Here is a 16,571-nt window from a genome sequence, read left to right as displayed (position 1 = left end):
AGGAGCCTGATGTGGGGCTCGATCCCATAACGCCGGGATCACGCCCTGAGCCGAAGGCAGACGCTTAACCGCTGGGCCACCCAGGCGCCCCCATAGTTAGGAATTTTTAAAAAATAATTTCAAGATCTTGAGATCAGATCTAACTATAAATTAGCTTATATTTATGTTCTACTTGGTAAACAGCAAGCAGAAGCCACTAAGAAATTCACTACAAAAGCATTGCTTGGGAACCCAATGAATATTAAACAAGCATTAAAATCATGATTTATGTTCAAATTATAACCATGTAAAAAGATGCGTAGGATAAGATGAAATAAATATATTTTAAAAGAAAATAAAACTAGTGCGTCTGCTTTCCCAATAATTTAACTTTTTTCTTTTTGATTTTGGAATTGTGTGTTACTGTTGGGGAGAACTTCAGGATGGCAGATAGAGCTAATGTGGAATGCAACCCTATCTCTTCCCCATACATAAAAATCGACATATAATATTTGAATTTTTTTCTTTAGAGCGTGTACAGCAAGGGAGAAGGGGCAGAGGGAGAGGGGGAGAGAGAGTCTCAAGCAGGCTCCCCACCCAGCGTGAGCTCAATTTCACAATCCTGAGATCATGACCTGAGCTGAAATCAAGAGTTGGACGCTTAACCGACTGAACCACCCAGGTGCCCCAATATTTGAAATATTTTAATACATAGCTGAGCTATAAAGCAGGAGGAGTGCCATAAATAAAGAAGATTCCAACAGCAGAGAGTTGGATTTGAAGTTAGATGTCCTTTGGAGCTCACCTGACATGACATAGCTGACTTGTACTATACCTTACAGTCAGAAGGGCTGGTGTAGGGGGAGAGCAGCAGCCTGAGAACACAGCCCCGCACCAGCAGGCCGAAGTGGCCAGTGAACATCAGGGAGTCCTTGCGGCCTTTTCACTCTCGCATCGTCTTGAGCTCTCTTTGGACTCTAACCAGATGCCATTGCCATAGGCAGTCGGCTGGGCTGGCGCGCTCTGGGTCTGCAGTCACCTGCCATCACCCTCGCCAAAGAGGCTCCAGGCCCAGGACCTCCTCACCAGCTTGCCTCCTGATACAAGATGAACAAGAGGAAGGGGCCCAGGCAAAGTGTGCACAGCCCTGGGCCGGGACTTCTCCGATAGCCAGATTTTGTCCTTCGCTCATTTGGCAGCCGGAGGAGAGGAGTAATGTATTTAATCATTGATTTAGAAGAGCTCTTTAAACTGTGTAAAAGTAGGTCTGGGTACATTGGAGGAAACGCTCCAAGTCCACCAGGCTGGGGCTTGGGGTAGAGTTCTGGGGTAAACATTTGGTTCTCAAAGTCCTCAATGTTTGTTTGTTTCTTGCCAACGGCTCCCTCACTGCGCACTCCTCCAGAGTCTGCTGTGGGATCATAGGGTCATTGTCAGATAGGTGAGGACTTAGCACCAATGTGTAATACATTGGGTGATTTCAGGACTTTGCTGAGCCTGTTTGTTTCCCCAAGGGTCATAAGATCAGATGATTTTGTTTCATAGAAGTCTAGGAGGAACTGGGGAAGCAGACTGAGCTGTCATGGGTACTCCAATCTGAGAACAGCGGATGCTGGGGGCGGGGGTAGTTGGATGACATGAGATGACAGAAAACGGGGCTCATTTGGGAGGGGTACAGGCTTTGGGAGGCAGTAAAGATGGCTGGAGTCGGTGGGAAGTTACGGGGTCCCTGCCCATGTCTGAGCTACACCTGAGCCAAACAGAAAGGGGAAATCGAATAAGAGAGCCTGCACAGCTCCTGTATGTTATGCAGCATTTTCAAGCAGAAGTATCAATGATTCTGAAAGAACAAAGTACTTAATATCTGCTATTTATCAAGCATTTTGTACCAAAAACTTCACAATGTTAAAAAAAAAATCTGTTCCCCATGACAATCTTATGAGACAGATACTCGTATTATGGGCCGAAGAGCCTTGGTTTAGAGTGGGAGAGGCTTGTCCAAGGTCATGGAGCTGGTAAGTAGCAGAATTCGGGTTCCAACCCAGGTTGGACACAGAGGGAAAGGAAATCTTTGGGTTCATACATAAAATCCTATTTTGCTATTCCTAATTAGAGAAAAATGTATTTTTTTTACTTGAATAGTTATTCGAGCTGGGAGTACTTTCATAAGAGTGTCATAATTTCGGGTTCTAATAAAGTTGTGGGGTTTTTTTTAAAGATATATTTATTTATTTATTTGGCGGGGGGCAGAAGGAGAAGGAGAGAGAGAATCCCAAGAAAACTCCACGTTGAGCAGCAAGCCGACTCAGGGCTCCATCCCAGTACCCTGAGACCATGACCAGAGCCAAAATCAGGAGTGGAATGCTCAACTGACTGAGCCGGCCAGGTACCGGGTTTTAATGAAGTCATGAATTTGCAGAAGACTTCATATGTCTACCTTAGGAGAGGTAGGCTCATTTAAATAAGGAGGTAAAAAAGCTAGTCAATATTTTTCATTTAAAAGGGAATTTGATTTTTTAAATACAAAATTTGTATTTTAAAAGAAAGATAAAAGAATTGTAAACACAAAGTGATCTCACGGTCAGACAACATTCATGCTTCTCTTCCACACAGGGCTTGCCTCCTGAATCATGCCGTTCCCTGGGTCCTTTCGAGGGGAGAAAAAGAGAGACCTACTCATTTCCATTCCATTTAGAGACAAATGGAACAGTGTGCAACACTTAAGGAAAGTACAGTTTTCATTTATACCATAGCTAGTCTAGAAAATTGGAGTTAGTTGGAAAGTAAATACTAGGACTGAAATGCAGCTGGTAGCGTGTTTACTTTTCAGGACATTTTCCTTCTGAAAGTAATCAAATGAAAATTTTACTTTTGAATTAATTGAACAAAACACCACCTAGTGGTAGATAGACCTATTTTGGAAAGTCAAGAGAACATAAGTTTCTTGTAGAAAATTTGGAATCCATTCACTCTCGGTTTTTTTAACCAGGTAACTTTAGTTTAATATTAAAACATTAAAGAGCTTACATAGTTGGGGTTTGGGGAGGACTTAGGACCGTTAAAAGCTGGGCAGATAAAATCCTGTCTCGCCAAATATCATCGAATACTCCTTTCTTTATGCATGTGTTCCAATATAGTGTTTATAGCCAATGGGATAAATACAGTCTCTGCTTTGAAGCCCAAAAAAATATCCTTCCCACATTTCAAATTTTTCATTTTCAAAGCTAGCATGTGATGACAGTTTGCCTTCTTAGATAGGTCACTGAGCCCTGCGGTGCACCTTCTCTGTATGCCCCCCCATCCCGTGTCACCTCCACCCTTCTCCAGCCCTTGATCTATGTGCCATCTCCCTGAAGGAGCCGGCCCTGCCTATGACGTCACAGAGAAAAGAGATGCCAGCAGCTGGGACCGCACGCAACTTCCCACCACCGACTCTGCACACTTACAAACAACTGCACCCACTTTGTCTCCTTCCCTCTCACTGTCAGAGCGCCAGCCTAATGCTCCCATCTGAATCTGGGCATCTTTCTTCAGGCTACCTCAGGTTGGTCCTCCCTCCACCCTCTCCAGTTCCCTCCCCACTGACTCACCGGGCTGTGCGAGGATGGGATGTTTCTCCCACCCTAAGAGCAGACACACCTCAAACTTCCTCAGTGACCACCTCTGTCTTTAGCCCTAATTTTCCTTCTTTACGGGTTGTCGGCACTTGCTGCCCCCAGTGCCTCACCTGCCTTCACTCCTTAGCCAGGTGGAATCTGGGCTCCCAAGGCCTCTCTGGAGCATTTGCTCAAGTGGTCATTCCTTCCTTACTGGAGGAATTGAGTGTCTTGACTTGTCTCATGTCACACGGCCCTGCTCTCCCCCACCCCTGTCATCTCAAAGTTTCCCTTTTGTCTGCTCTCCCTTTGAACACTGGTGTGCCTTGGAGATGGCCTTCGACTCTTCTGTACATTTTCCTGGGTCTTGAATCCACTCCCGTGGCCTAATGTACTGGTGGACTGCAGGAGTCTGCAACCTGTTAGTACTTGTCATAGACAATCACCTCATTGTCCCACATATGTAGTACATTCTCTTAATTTTTCATTATACTCTGCCTCGTCACAAAATGGAATTGAGGGGTAAGTATGGGGGGGGGGCAAAAGCAAGAGCTCTGGGCTACGTATTACACCAAGCACTTTAAATGAATGATCGTATTTCATTCTCACCACAAATTCATGAATAAAGTTCTATTTATTTTCTCTATTTTGCAAATTATAACCGAGGCTCTAGGCAAATATTTTTCCCAAGGTCACACAGTTTAGAAAGGAACAGAGCTAGGATTCGGAAATGGGGTAATGTTTACTATTAAATTATACACTTTTCATTTCTTTACCCTGGCGCTCTCCCCCAACCGTCAAGCAGAATATTTCTCTAAGTGCATGCCCTACAGAGGAATGGTGGATCCAGTTAAGAACAAAAAAGTTAGGGCTCAATTTTGACTCAAACCAGACATTTTATTTTATTTTTTAAAGATTTATTTATTTATTTGACACAGAGAGACAGCCAGCGAGAGAGGGAACACAAGCAGGGGGGGTGGGAGAGGAAGAAGCAGGCTCCTAGCGGAGGAGCCTGATGTGGGGCTTGATCCCAGAACCCTGGGATCACACCCTGAGTCGAAGGCAGATGCTTAACGACTGCACCACCCAGACACCCCTCAAAACAGACATTTTAAAGCCTGGTGTAGAAAAGGTAGTTGTGAGAGGCCTGGCTTTCCACTGCAAGAATGCAGCACTTGAATGAGACAAGAATTCTCAGGATGCCTCCCAAAACTGAGAATTAAACTGGGAAAATGAATCACAAAGCATACAAAGAACAACTGCAGAATGGGACATACAGGTCATGCTTTCTGGGTTAGGAAGGAGCTTTGAGAGATTGGGGGGGGGTGAGTATTCAACACATGTGAGGGTCTGTTCCTCAACCCCCAGTTTGGGGCCAACATCCTGGTGTAAAGGAGTGATGATGACCAGCAGATAGGTTTGGAGAAACTCAGAGCAGATGGGCTTGTTTCCTGCTTTCCAACGCATGGCAAGGGAAGTTGCAAGCCTCCTCGAGATGGCTGTGTTTTGGACGGTGCTAGAACAACACGATCTCAGGAAGTGGATTAGCAGTGGATGAGAGGACTGTTTGCATGGCGGTGCCCCAGGGCAGCTTCACAGGGGCCCAGACCCTCCAGAATAGAACAAGGAATGCAGCTAGCAGGGCTTGAACTGCAAAGAAGGGGCACAGAAATGCTGAGAGACTTGAGAGCCTGGAAAAGTGGTAGGGTCAGGACAATAGGAGGCAAGACTCACCAATGTCAGCAGCGCAAGTCCGTATACACTCGCACAAGGCCAGGGGGCTCCAGCCCACAAGATAGACAAGACCTCAGGGGTTATCAGCAAAGACAGAATGACAGCTTAGAGACTGGGCCATCCTTCCTCATTGCCATTATGAAATTTGAGGTTCGCCATGAGCCAAAATGTCACTTGGGAAGAGCAAGATGGAAGAAGTCAAATTCCTTGAAAGATAGAACACTCGTGCCAAAGAAAGCTAGAAACTTAGCAGACTGGTGCTCAAGAGAGAGGAATTTGGGCGAGAGTGAAATAATTCTAGGCATAGAACTGTCAGGTCATGGAAAAGTTCCCACATGTCTTCTGGAGCTGTCTTTGTTTTTCTGCCTTGTCCCTTTCAGTGACCATCACAGGAAGGCTGGTGGCCAGCAGTACTGGACGTCGTTGGGGTGGGATTCTCACCATCGCTACTCATATTAAATTGCTTTTTCCTCATTTTATTCTTTGTTTAGAAGATGGGGATCAAGAATACCTTTTGGGTAGTAAGAAAGTTTAAAAGCTAATTAATTTGGAACATGGGGGTGAGAGTGTGTCTTTGTTGAGTATTTCTGGGTATGCTCAAACAGCCCAGGGGAGGTACAAGGAGCTGGCTCCTCTCCGTGTTCATTGAATTCTTCCCTAAAGTCCTAAGTCCCTCTTCTAGCCTATGTTCTGGGGTATCCTTACTCAATTTTTCATCAGTGTAAGTAATCTCTGTGTGTGTGTTCCTCAAGACCCAAAGGAACATGAGTGAGTAGAACGATACCAAGCCCAGCGTGCCGAGCACGCCCGAAGAACTAAAACCTCGGTAGTGCCGCAGACACAAGGTCGTCGGCCCACCAGCCTCCCCACCCCTCTTCTCTGTCCATGCAGTCCTGTCTTTACTCGGGAATAAAGCCTCTGTGTGCTGCACGGAACTCTGGCCCCTCCAGTTGTCCCAGTGAGCAATTTCTCAGTGGTCCCTTCATCTCGGCGTGATTGCTCAAGGGTTCAAGTCGCGGGTGCCAGCGTCTGATCGGCGGAGGCCCCCAGCTGCCCACGCTGACTCCCAGGGCGTGGAGGGAGGGCCCCCCGGTCCACTTCACGTTCTGTAGTGGGAGGGGGCCTTTCCCCACCAACGCTTGAGACAGTGGAAGACTCACCCACCATAGAAAGAAAGCGTGGACGCTGGGTAGCCCACGGAACCCACAGCATCCACCACAGGGAAAGTGGTGCGAGCGAAGCATCAGAAACAAAACTGAGTGGGGCGGGAGCCCGAGCTGCCTCGGCGACCTGCTTCCCAGGCTGAAGCGGTCTGGGAAAGAGGGCATTTCCCCGGGCGTGATTTGACAATTGTTTCTAGTTCAGCCGGGCGAGGCTGGACGAGACAATGCCTCGCAGGGGAGCACTCGAATGAAAAAAGTTACTTCTGACGCCACTCGAGCGGCTCGGAGACACATCGGGGACGCAGAGGGAACGCGGGGGCTCCGGCTGGGAGAGGTGGCGGGGCCGCGCATGAGCACCGCATAGTTTGGACTCTGGGTCCACCTGCTGGTGCCGTTTTTCCTCACCCGTTCTTTCCACCCAGCGTTCACCGCTCAAGGCTCGCGACTCCCAGCGGCGCGGCGATCAGCCCAAGGGGGCCCAGCTGCAACCGGCCGCAAGCTTTCCCCGAAGAACGGACGAGGGGTGGTTAATCAACACAACGGTTCTTGGTGGGTCGGGATGGGAGGCTGGAAGCGGGGTGGGGGGAGGGTTTGTTTGCTTTCGTTTCAGGACACACAAGGAACCCAGGGCTGAGGCGGAGGATTTCTGCAGAATTGGCGCCGGGGCTCCCGGGGCTCTGCGCCTCACGCGCTCACAGCCGGGCCAGGGGACGGATGCCTGCTGGGGGCCGTGACCCTGCGGGACACTTCGTGTGCCTCACGCCCCCTCCATTCTCAGCTCCTCGAGGACGGCGCCAGCAGGAAAGGTTGCCTCGGCAGGTCTGTACTCCTTGCGTGCGTGACTCGCGGCCAGGGCTTCTCTCTTGCCCGAGAGCTGTATGTGCAGCCCAGGTCAGCTGGGGCTCATCGCTGCCTCCTGGGTTTCTCTTCTTTGACTGTCTTCTGCCTGCCTCCAGGTATCACAGGAGGGCTTCCTGTGTCTGTGGTCCGGGAGGCATACCGGTGATGACACTGAGCAAGTTGAGGCCCCTGCGGGGGGACTAACTCATCGCTAAATGACGTCACTAAATACCTTCGAGTTTGCTGCACACAGACCTCCTTGGCGGGCCGTGCCGTGGAATGGCCCACCGTGGCCAAGTTAGACAACTGTGCTGCTGTAGCCAAGGTCCCTGGGTCTGACGACCCTCATTCACAGGGACAAGCCCAGCCCCAGCCCGCTTTCTTAGAAATACAGTTTGACCCTGATTTTTTTTTTAATTGAGGTTTGATTTAGTCAAGTAAAATGGATCGACCTTAAGTGTAGAGCTTGGAGAGTTTTTGTGGATTTATGAACCTGAGTCACCACCAACCAGGTCCAGACACACATGTGATTGGAGTTGACTGTGTGAATCAATTCCAGCAAATTCCTCACAATGTGGGGGGTGGGGGGAGGATACATAAGGCCGTGGTTCTCAAATGTTACCGGGCATCAGAATCACCTGGAGGGCTTGTAAAAACACAGATTGCTGGGCTTCACCCCAGTTTCTTATTCAGTAGGTGTGGGGTGGGCTGAGACTTTGCAGTTCTAACAAGTTCCCAGGTGATGCTGATTCTTCCCTTCAGGGCCGCAGGGAGAGAACTCCTGGGCCCAGGAATTGCCAGGAGAAGTTCGTTAAGCTGCTTGGTATTTATAACCATACAAAGAAGGAAAACCCACTAGCCGAACAATTTTAATTCAAATGTGTCAGCCAGGTATTTGGCTGATGGTCTTTAGATGCTGGCCTTCTCTTGTCTGACCCAGAACTCTTTGATGATCTGCTCTGTTTCTTTTTTTTTTTTTTTTAAAGATTTTATTTATTTATTTGACAGAGATAGAGACAGCCAGTGAGAGAGGGAACACAAGCAGGGGGAGTGGGAGAGGAAGAAGCAGGCTCACAGCAGAGGAGCCTGACGTGGGGCTCGATCCCATAACGCCGGGATCACGCCCTGAGCCAAAGGCAGACGCCTAACCGCTGTGCCACCCAGGCGCCCCTGGTCTGTTTCTAGCAAAGGGGTCAACGAAGTTTTAGGCATAGATTGTATCAGTACAAACTCAAAGAGCTCAAAAGATCAGTAAGCTTTTAAAAACTAGAAGACCCATTTTACCCTTTTAGAGTCAGAGGAGTGGTGTTTATAAATTGTTTTATATCCTCAGAAGAAGATTAACCAGGCAGCACCTACTGTTAGGGCATTTTAAACAGTTTTAAAAGGAGCACTGTGGCATAATATATATATTTGGGTTTTGTTCCCAGTGTCTGATACACAGCTCCTAAAACCCTTGGACTCTCTAGAGAGCGATAAGTGTCTTGGGTATGCTCATGAGATGCCTGGTATGGAGTGGGGGAGCCAGACAGCTTCAGGATGGGTGCTGGTTGGCCAAGACAGAATTAGGGGATTGGAACTTGTAGCTGCAATAGTCCCACCCCCATCCCTGACCTCCAAGAGGGGGAGCAGGGCTGGAGATTGAGTTCAGTCACTAATGGCCAATGATTTCATCCATCATGCCTACATAATTAAACCTCCATAAAACCCCCTAAACCATGGGGTTCAGAGAGCTTCCAGGCTGGTGAACACATCAAGGTGCTGGGAGTGTGCCCCTCCAGAGAGGGCATGGAAGTCCCTTCCCACGTATCTGTCCTTATGCATCTTTTCTAGCTAGTCTTGAGTTGTGTCCTTTATGATAAACCGGTAATAGTAAGGGAAGTGCTTTTCTGAGATCTGTGAGCCACTCTACCAAATTATCAAACCTGAGGAGGGGCTCATGGGAACCCCCAATTTATAGCTGGTTGGTTGGCCAGAAGCACAGGTGACCATCTCAGACTTTTGGCTGGGCAGTCCTCTGAGGTCTGTGCTCTCTGGGAGTTAGGTCCGAGCTGAGCTGTAGGACATCTAGACGCTGTCTAGGGAGCTGGACGAGCGGCTGAGGTGGGAAAACCTAACACACCCGGTGTCAGAAGCGCTATGAATAAAAACAGCTCAGGCACAATCGAGAAGTGTAAAACTAACCACCTAAAACGTGCGTTGTTTATTTTTATATTCAATTTCTGAATCCAGAAAGTTTTTCATAACTTTCTTTCCTAGTATTCCAGATTTTTTTTAACAAGGATTATATATTACTTTAATCAGAAAAATCAGAAAAAAATCAAGAACCAAAACCAAAACAAATGTCTAGGAAAAGCAACAATAGAGGTCTGAGAAGTTTAAATTGTTTATATTTGGATAAACAGCTGTATTTAATTAAGAATTTTTGTATTGTAAGATATTTACTTTTCTTCATCTATCTATCTCAGGGTGTCCATGGGCTGTTTCTCACTGCTATTTGGTCTACAATGTCCAAGAAATAGATTCTTTAAAAAAATAGACTTTTGTTTATTTTTTTTTTAAGATTTTATTTATTTATTTGACAGAGAGTGAGACAGCCAGCGAGAGAGGGAACACAAGCAGGGGGAGTGGGAGAGGAAGAAGCAGGCTCCCAGCAGAGGAGCCTGATGCGGGGCTCGATCCCAGAACTCCGGGATCACGCCCTGAGCCGAAGGCAGACGCTTAACAATTGAGCCACCCAGGTGCCCCTAAAAAAATAGACTTTTAAACAAAAGTCTTAATATACTACCTTCCTATTTTTTTTTCTTTTTTTTATAAAGGAGAGGTTGGAGCAGTGTTTGGAAAGGAAAGATGGGAAAGAAGTTTTGTTTTTTTTTAAGAAAAAGTAAACCACTTTCACTGTGGAGTAAACAGATTAATTCTGGTCCCCCTGATTCATTTTAATTCCTTTGTGTTTACTTAGTGTGGGCTCCACTAGGCAGTGGTGTTTCTGTGAACAAACATTCTGAACTCTCTTTCTTCAGAAAGAAATGTCCTTGCAGACAAGATTTGAACATCGGCCCTGTCTTCTGTGCCTCCAGGGCTGAGAGGGAAGTGACCAAAATGGAAAACTGCGGTCAGATGGATTCACAAGGCTTCGTCTTCACATCACACCAGGACAGAAGCAGGGCTTGACTCTGCGTTCTTCCGATGCTGTGGCCACAGGTAAAAGCAAGAGCAAACGTAGACGCAACTCTAACCGCTTGGGCACAGTCCCGGAGACGGGACCGGCCAGGGACGATCTGCGCTGGGGGGCAGCCGAGGCTCTTCCACTCCCATGGGGCCTTTCGGGCAAAGGGCAACCAACACGTGCAGCTGCTGCTGCTTTTGAAAAGTTGCAGCTCATGGATGGAGTATTTGATTAACCCCCTTTGAATCTAAAAAACAAACAAACCGAAAAGTCAAAACATAGAGTCAGGTAGTTTTAGAATGTGAAATGAAACCGAGCAGTCCTGGATGATCCCTCCCTCCCACAGTTCTTTGCTAATGTGTCCCTGAACTCACGTTCACCCCGCTCCTCTGGGGTCAGGGGCTTGCAGCTTTGCAGGGCAGCCCTCACCATCACCAGACCGCTCTGCGGCCTTCCACCCTGGGCTTCTGGAAGGTCGGACGAAGGTCTCTACAGGACGGTTTCTGAAGTGTTTGAAGACGGTAATGTCATCTTCTCTGAGTCTCCTGTCATTCAGAGCGAGCATTTTGAAGGCTCTTATCTGTTCAAATTGCATGTTTGCTACCTCCCTCCCTTCCTCTCCCTCTCCACGAGGCTCTCCAGCCTGTCTAAGCGTTAAGTTTGTATTCTCTGTAGGATGAGCACTGAGCAGAGGACCCAAGGGTTCTAATCTTCTTTAATTGACACTATTGCTAGCAGCTCAGTCTAATCTTTGCAAGTTTTATGATAGCCTTGCCTTTCTACTCGCTCCTGATGAACCTGCAGTCAGCTAACGTGCCACTCCCCAAACCCAGGATCCTTATTACATGAACTTCACTAAACCACATTATGTTCAATTATTTGAGCCAGAGTGCAGGCCTTTGTATGTGCCTGGCTAAAGAGCAAAAAAAGCGATCTCAGGGAAAGTCAGCATTTTGTCTAAGATCCCATGACTAGTAACTAAGGTTTTAGCATATCATTCCTTAAGAGCACACATCAAAGTCTTTTTCAGTCTTGGCTCTTTCATCCAAAAAAGTATCTGTATCACAAAACAAAACAAAGATTTAAAAAAAACAACAACAATATCTTGCATGTATCAGGCATGATTTAAATGCTTTTTTTGCAAATTAATTTAATCCTCATCAGTTTATGAGGTAGGTCCTATTATCATCCACATTTTAGGGTTTCAGAAGCTGAGAGGCAGAGAAATTAATAAATTGCCCAAGGTCACAGAGTTGATAAATGGCAGAGCTGGGATTCACACCTTGGCAGTCTGGCTGCGGGTGCTTACCCATGATGCCTCTCAAAGCAACCTTTCCGGTTTCCTGTTATTTAAAGCTTTATAAAAAATGTCTCTGATTTTAAGACTGTGGTCGTTTATTTAATCAGCACTTGCTGATTTCCAGGCCTCATGCTTGGCTCTGGGTACACATGCACAAGACAGACCAGGGACGTTGGGGCACAGGGTGATTTCTGATTTCTCATTTTCAGTTTTAAGTGACAGGAAACTGACTCCAAACTAAATTAAACTAAACAAGAGACTTTATTGGCTCATGTATCCAGAGTCTAAGAGGAATAGATCTTCGTTTAGAGGCAATAGGATCTAGAGACAAAGATGCCATAGTTAGGGCATGGGTGGGCTTTGTTGCCAGAAGATGGTGAGGGCAGGCCTGCCAGGCCAGCGGTAAACAGAGCCACCTGTAGAAAGGGAGGTCTTTGGCTACAAGCAACAGAGGACTATTCTGGTAACTTGAAGATAAAAGAAATGTATTAGAAGGCATAGGGTGGCTTTTAGAATCAAAATCAGCTGAAGAACTGGACTCACCAGGATTAATAACTAAGGCAGCTTGAGGGAACCCAAGTAGCATGAGATGAACTGACAGGCATCTTTTCTGAAATGAATCCGTACCAGTCTTTCTTTCCCCCCTTCGTGTCTCTTCAGTCAAAATTAGCAAGCTACCTCCACACACCTATTAGAATGGCTAAAATTAAAAAGACTGATCATACCAAGTGTTGACGTGCATGTGGAGAAATAGGCGCTCTCCTACGTTGTTTGTGGGAATGTAGAATTGCACAAACTCTTTCCAGAACAGCCTAGTTATTTCTCAAAAAGCTAAACATGCGTTTATCATCCAACCCATCCGTTCTCCTTCTAGGTATTTACCTAAGAGAAATGGAAGCATGTGTGTATACTAAGACTTGTACACGAATGCCCATGGCACTTTGTTCATTATAGCCCCCCAAGGGGAAACAACCCAAAAGCCCATCAACAGGGGAACGGATAAGCAAGCTGCTATGTCCATACGTTGGAGTACTACTCAGCAACACAAAGAAATGAACTATCGATGCACACAGTGACATAGATGAGTCTGAAATAATTATGCCGAAGGAAAGAAGCCAGTCAAAAGAGGTTACATGGTATCTGATTCAATTTATATGAAATTATAAAAAATGCAAACTCATCTATAGTGACAGAAAGGAGGTCTGTGGTTTTCTGGGGAGAGCAGCTAGAAGAAATTAGAAAGGAGAACAAGAAAACTTTTTGAGGTGATGGATATGTTTATTATCTTGACTGTGATGATGGTTTCATGGGTATATACGTATGTTTCATTGTATCTGAGCCTATAAATATTTACAGTTCGTCATATGTCAGTTATACCTCAAGAAAGCTATTAAAAATGTTCTCTACAAAGTCTACACTAAAGATTTAGAGAAAGAGATGATAATTTTCCTCTCCCATCACCACTATTGGAGAAATTATTAAATGTATGCTAATTTCTTAATGTGTCATTGGTAGGTTAGTCTTTGGAGTGTTGGCTCTCGTGAGTGTGGGATGCCTTGGGGGAAGACAGCATTTAGTTCATGGTTTCATGTAGCCCCATATGCTTCTACATAGAAAACTAGTAAATTAGTAAATCAGAATGTTTATGTTTATAGAAACATTAGAAATCATCTGGTTCAACTGTGACATTTAATGAGTGAAAAAACTGGGACTCAAAGAAGTAATTTGCCGGCACTTATTTGGCTAGTTAAAAAAAAAATCATAGTATAATTACTTAATTAAAAAATTACCTTACTGGTCATTTACTGGGCAAATGACAAAATAATTACTAACAACAATCTTGACAGATTTTTTGTTTGGTTGGTTGGTTTCTGCCTCTTCAGGAATCTCTATGATTTATCCAGTCTAGAGACACCCCTTCCCCATAGGAAAAAGGGCTGGGAAAGATGTGGGAGTCACTTGACTGATAATGCCTTTCTGAATTCAGCTGTTTCTCCACCAAGGTCTGGACAAAGATTCCTCAAACACGGTGGCCTGGTGGTGGCTCCCATCTTCCTTGTATCGGTGAATCATAAGGTGGAGTAATCATGTTTGCTGATTCTATTGTTTTATAAATGTTCTTTATCTGAGTACAGTGGACACACATTGTTACGTTAGTTTCAGGTGTACAACATAGTGATTCAACTTCTCTATTCCTTACGCTATGCTCACCCCGAGTGTAGCCACCATCTGTCACTGTACGACACTGTTACAATACCATCGACTATACTCCCAATGCTGTACCTTTTATTCCTCTGACTTATTTATTCCATGACTGGAAACCTGTATCTCCCACTGGCCTTCACTCATTATGCCCACCCCCCACTGCCTCCCCTCTGGCAACCATGAATTTGTCCTCTGCATTTATAGGCCTGATTCTGCTTTTTATTTATTTGTTTGTTTTTTTAGATTCCACATTTAAGTGGAATCATATGGTATTTGTCTTTCTCAGTCTCACCTATTTCGCTTAGCATAATACCCTTTAGGTCCATCGGTGTTGTCACAAATGGTAAGATCCCATGCTTTCTTATGACTAATATTCCAGTGTGTGAGTGTGAGTGCGTGTGTGCGTGCATGTGTGTGTGTGTATAACATATATATCTCACATCTTCTTTATCCATTCATCTATTGATCGACACTAGTTTGCTTCCATATCTTGGTCTTTGTAAATAATGCTGCAATAAACACAGGGATGCATATATCTTTTCAAAATAGTGTTTTCATTTTCTTTGGGTAAATACCTACTAGCAGAATTACTGGATAATAGGATAATTCTATTTTTAATTTTTTGAGGAACCTCCACACTGTTTTCCACAGTAGCTGCACCACTTCGCATTCCTACCAACGGTGCACTAGGGATGCTTTTTCTCCACATCCTTGCCAACACTTATTTCTTGTCTTTTTTATTTTAGCCATTCTGACGGATGTAAGGTGGTATCTCATTGTTATTTTGATTTGTATTTCCCTGACATCAGTGATATTGAACATCTTTTCTGGTGCCTGTTTGCCATATGCATGTCTTCTTTAGAAAAATGTCTATTCAGGCCCTCTGCTCATTTTTAAATCAGATTGTTTTGTGTGTGTGTGTTCTTTTGGAGTGGGTTTTAATTGGTAGAGAACAACAATAATGACAAAACATATAACCAAGAGGAGTTTCCAACAATTAGATCAGCGTTATTTAAATAGTGGTACTCCTCAAATACTTTAAACACCTGGTTCACTTCAATAGCAATTTTGGCACAAGATCAACTTTTTTTCTATCACATTTTGGGGATAAGTGGCTAACCTTTTGCAATATAAAATAAAATACTTCTAAAGCATGCCTTACACAAAAATTGATTTCAGAAGTATGGAAAATATAGGGGGGGGAGTTAAGATGGCGGAGGAGTGGGGGACCCCTTTTTCAGCTGGTCCCCTGAGTCGAGCTGGATAGGTACCAGACCAGCAGGAACATCCACGGAATCAGCCTGAGACGCAGGAAGATACATCTGGATCTTTACAAATGAACATCTCCAGCGCTGAGTATTGAGGTACGAAGCGGGGAGCTGTGAAACCGTGCACAGATATCGGAAGATAAACGGAAGGGGGAGGGAGCCGCTGTGTTCGGGCGCCGGGAAGCAGTAGCCACCTGCACGGGGAGCGGGCGGACTCCCGGACAGCACCCGCGAGATAGCAGACTGAGACCGTGAGCCGGGAGCGCGCACCACCAGGCATCTCACGGAACTCCAGAACTCCGGTGTGCTCACTGGATCCAGACTGAGACCGGGAGCTCCGGGAGAGCGCGGGGCAGCTGGCAGCGTTAGAAACACAAAGGACAGAGACGCGCCGGCCCTGGAAGTGAGGGCTGGGACGCCGGGTGTGGGGCGCACATCCTGGCGGCCGCTGCTGCTCTGACTCTCAGAAGAGGCACAGCAGACCGCCAGGGAAAGCCGCCAGAGAACAAAAGCCCGGAAATACCGGCTCACAGGGTGCCCATCCCCACACCCCTCGCAGGGGACACGGAGACTCTACCCAAACAGGGTTTCCTGAGTATCGGCGCGGCAGGCCCCTCCCCCAGAAGGCAGGCTGAAAAATCAAGAAGCCCACGTGCCGGGGCGCCCGGGTGGTGCAGTCAACCCAAACAGGGTTTCCTGAGTATCGGCGCGGCAGGCCCCTCCCCCAGAAGGCAGGCTGAAAAATCAAGAAGCCCACGTGCCGGGGCGCCCGGGTGGTGCAGTCATTGAGCGCCTGTCTTTGGCTCAAGGCGTGATCCCAGCGTTCTGGAAAGGAGTCCCTCATCAGGCTCCTCAGCTGGGAGCCTGCTTCTTCCTCTCGCACTCCCCTGCTTGTGTTCCCTCTCTCGCTGGTTGGCTCTCTGCCACATAAATAAATAAAATCTTTAAAGAAGAAGCCCACATCCCTAAGATCCCTATAAAACAAGGGCGCACGGCCTGGGTCCCAGTCAATAATTTGGGCTCTGGACAACCCCGCAACCTCTCCTCATCAGAATGACAAGAAGGAGAAGCCTCCCCGCCGCCAGCAAAGAAAAGACAGTGAGTCTGTGGCCTCTGCCACAGAAATAATGGATATGGATGTAACCAAATTATCAGAAATGGAATTCAGAGTAACAATGGTCAAAATGATGAGTTGACTTGAAAAAAGTATTAACGAAAATGTTACTGAGAATATAGAAACCCTAAAGACGGAAATGAGAGTGAATCTGACAGAAATTAAAAATTCTATGAGCCAAATGCAGGCAAAACTAGAGGCTC

The 16,571-nt window shown here is 46.2% G+C and overlaps 1 long non-coding RNA gene across 1 annotated transcript in view; it reads left to right on the top strand.

Moving 5' to 3' along the window:
* Nucleotides 1-7,033: 7,033 nt before the first annotated feature.
* The window catches only part of LOC105238069, a 15,106-nt gene continuing 5,568 nt past the window's right edge, over nucleotides 7,034-16,571 (top strand). The window contains exons 1-3 of the long non-coding RNA XR_004623499.1: nucleotides 7,034-7,291; nucleotides 10,336-10,516; nucleotides 13,785-13,857. This is a non-coding gene — a long non-coding RNA (uncharacterized LOC105238069). The remainder of the gene's footprint in view (nucleotides 7,292-10,335; nucleotides 10,517-13,784; nucleotides 13,858-16,571) is intronic.

Source organism: Ailuropoda melanoleuca, chromosome 2, assembly GCF_002007445.2.
Source record: "Ailuropoda melanoleuca isolate Jingjing chromosome 2, ASM200744v2, whole genome shotgun sequence".
Taxonomy (NCBI): Eukaryota; Metazoa; Chordata; class Mammalia; order Carnivora; family Ursidae; genus Ailuropoda; species Ailuropoda melanoleuca.
This window is presented reverse-complemented; position numbering and strand designations above follow the sequence as displayed.